The sequence below is a fragment of the Cynoglossus semilaevis genome, chromosome W (genome assembly GCF_000523025.1).
Source record: "Cynoglossus semilaevis isolate Cse_v1.0 chromosome W, Cse_v1.0, whole genome shotgun sequence".
Taxonomy (NCBI): domain Eukaryota; kingdom Metazoa; phylum Chordata; class Actinopteri; order Pleuronectiformes; family Cynoglossidae; genus Cynoglossus; species Cynoglossus semilaevis.
In genome coordinates, this window is record NC_024327.1 from 7,001,796 (window position 1) to 7,005,295 (window position 3,500).

The window sequence follows — 3,500 nt, forward strand, 5'->3', positions numbered from 1 at the left end:
CCAAACTCTGGTCAGCCTAAAATAGTGGATTTATATTACTCACTACTGGACCTGAGTGCTATTTGCTCAAAGCTGGAAGCGCAAACAGACTGTTGAGCAAAACAAAGAGAGGAAGTGACTGGAAGTGCAGTGTATCTTGATGACAACACAATAATGTGGAACCGGTGAAGCGGAGGTAAACAAGGAAAAGGTTGGAAAATGTCTCATGAGCAGATGTGGAGTAGTGACAATAGAATAGAAAAGAATATAATTGAGATTACATTTAGCAATATTAACTTTTTGCCGATATCCGATATTTTCCAAATACTTAATTTCCGATTCCAACATCAACCAATACCAATACAGGCCTGGTAAAAATATTTATTTGTTTACCTGTGGAAACCACTGTATTGTGTTGCTGGCACCATCATTCTGCATACAATCCCCTGATTCTTAAAATAAATGAATAAAATGAGCTACAATGCTGCCATCTAGTGACTTTCACTTTTATATACAGCCGTTTATCCTAAAACAATTTTTAGAACACACATCATTTGGCTTAACCCAGGAATTGCGTTATCAGGTTTTTATTATCAGAGGAAACACTGATAACGATTCTTGCAGATTTTATATAATTATGCTAATGTCGGCCTATAATATCGGTAGGCCAATATTATTGGACATCCCTACTTTTTTGTCATTGTATAACCATGGATTACACAACAGAGTGTCTCAAGCTCCTCCCTACTGCACACTGAAAGACAGATCTGCACAACAATGTTTCAACAGAAGTCAGTATCACACATACATAAATAAAAAGAGACCTTAAAGTAATAAAAAAAAAATACACATAATAACATGCAGGTGTACTGTTAGGTTTATTCTAACATATGTGACGACAAAGTAACAACACAAAAGACGTCTGGATCTTTTACTTGCAAGGGGAGAGTGCAGCTTGCTCTGCTGGCAGCTTCCTCATCAACTCCGAGTTGCTGCACCCTTCCTCTGCTCTTTTATTTAGTTTACAAAAGTATCAGATTACATATCATGTGATCGTGTGTGAGTATATGAATGGGTATGGAGTAAGAAGGTGGGTGTGAATGGGGGTGTGGCTGTGTCTGGTAATTTCTCCATCAGTCTTGAGCACACTAGATTATAATATGAGAAGCAAACAGTTCCTTAAAGCGACAGTACAGCATGAAGCAATGATAATAAATTAAATTCTTCCAACATGTACAAAGGTAGCAATACTATAAGGCTTGGAATACAAGGCAGTGTCATGTTTTTAAATGATTTGTTCTGCTTCTTATTCTCTTTATTCTCCTGCCAGAACGCAGGAGGCTAAAGAGACTCAGACCAGAGTGTGAGACGTCAGACTGGATTTTCCTTGTCTTGGTGAGATGCCAGGACCTGGGGATGTCCTGCAGGGAGGGCAGAGGGCAGCTGATGATTTTCTGTGCTGTCTTTATCACTCACTGCAGGACTTTCCTGTCTGCTGCTGTGCAGTCAGGGTCTCCCAATGTGATGCCCTGCACCTGAACACTCTCTACTGTTGTTCTATTATTGATGGAGGGTCAGCAGCACTTTGACCTCCAAGTGGTTTTTCCTCAGTAACCCGAGAAGGTTCAGCCTTTTGAACCACTGCTGATGTGTTGGTGGACCCCCCAGATACCTCATGGAGGAGACTCTCCACACAGTCCCTGTTAATAATAAGTGGAGCGAGAGCCCCCCCCTCAGGTGGAGAGCTGTTGCAACTGTTGTCCAGAGTTTTTGGTCTGCTTTCAAAAATGCAGTGTGGAAGTAAATCAGACCTACTGAAGACGTAAAAACTTTGGCATTCTCTAACCAATTGTATCTTCTGGTGTGACAGTGCTATGTCAGCTATAACAGCAATGACAGCATCAGTGTCTCATTTAATCAAAACAAAAGGCAAAGGAAAGATATTCATCTCACATTCACTTAAATATCAGGCGTTTTACACACAGGATGTGAATAACACACAACAGCGTAACATGATGTGATTCCATGGACAGGCATTTACCTCTAATATCTACTTTCTCACAGACTTATGGAGAACAGGTCACCTTTAGAAATGCGGTTCACCAGCAGAGGTCTGTTTCCACATTTTAAAGACTTTTGTCCTTCAAGACCAAAGCCCACACCTGAGGACTCTTTAGAAAGCTCCGCCATTTTAGCTCCGTCTGAAGAAACATCTGCAACTGAGAAATACAGTAGTGAACACTGAAAGATTCTTGCTGTGTGAGGTGTCTTCAGGCAAGGAGTGGAAGCAGCCGGTAGATGGTCGATTTGTTTTAATAACAAACATCAAACAAAACAGGTCCAACAATAAAGCAAAATAAACAACTGGAGAAGTATTCAAGGAAATCTCGTACAACAGTAGTTAATACGCAAATCCTGTCAAGAATAACTTCTGACTTCTCAAGACTTTTCAAGAATAACTTCTAAAGTATCGTTAGTTGTTTATGCTTATATACCTGTATGGGGGGAGTGGTTTTCGACTTCCCGGGTGTGTGTTTAAATCTTGTAGGCCAATGGAAGAGAGAGGCTAGGCCTCTTGTGGCCAATCATATTATTGTTCTTGTTATCATGTGATGCCTGCAGTCGCCACTATGTGGCACTCTTGTTCCATGATTCAGCAGTGTTGGAAGAACCTTTTGTTGCTCAGTGGGGGGTTATCACAAGGGAGGTAGACGGAGCCATAAAGTCCAGTCAACCACAGGTGGTCATGTAAATCAAAAGGAATGGATGGCTTCGGGGTTCCCTGTGAGAAGGTAGATTGGGAGATCTCCCATTGTTGTGTGAAGATCTCCCATTGTTCCCAGGGGGTAGAGGTGTTTTAGAAAGTTGGTGTGAAGAGAATTTGGGGAAATTCTCTTTGAATGTGTGGGGCTATGTGACTGTGTGTGCTCGGGAAAGCATTTTGGTGTCTTAGCAGCTTCCTGCTGCAGACCCAACCAAATGTGAAAACCACTGAAATCTAACAATTCCCCCGTCTGATCATAAATCAAACATTAATGATCATCACTTGCATTGATCGTATAGTGGTTTGTACATTTTTAAATCATCCTTGATTGTACAGTGCTTTTGTAAACATGTTCCATATTCACAGGCAGGGGCGAAACCCTGTGGGAGAAATTCCCCTGCTGCCCTGATGACCCGACAGCGGCACTTGCTCTACAAGCTGTGAATATGGCAACCTTCAGTTGTTAGTATTTTCTCCTTTATCATCCAGTTCATTCTTTCCATCTGCCCGGAGGGTTGTGGATGGTGTTGCAAACGCTGGCAGTAGTCCGCACACCTAGCATGGGTGTTTCGCAAGATGGAGTCGTCCAACATCATCATCATCATTATCATTAGGATAGTTGTCACACGTTTAGTGCATCTGGCAGGAGTTGGTCTCTTCTCATATCCTGTTGTCTCCTTCTGTTTTTGTCTGTAACAAACAGAAGAGAAACACGGCAGTACACATTCTTCCACAAACATTTGCATTTTTGTTTGTA

General features: G+C 41.6%; 1 long non-coding RNA gene across 1 annotated transcript in view; it reads right to left on the reverse strand.

Moving 5' to 3' along the window:
• Positions 1-1,093: 1,093 nt before the first annotated feature.
• The window catches only part of LOC103397074 (uncharacterized), a 9,223-nt gene continuing 6,816 nt past the window's right edge, over positions 1,094-3,500 (reverse strand). The window contains exon 5 of the long non-coding RNA XR_523424.3: positions 1,094-2,247. This is a non-coding gene — a long non-coding RNA (uncharacterized LOC103397074). The remainder of the gene's footprint in view (positions 2,248-3,500) is intronic.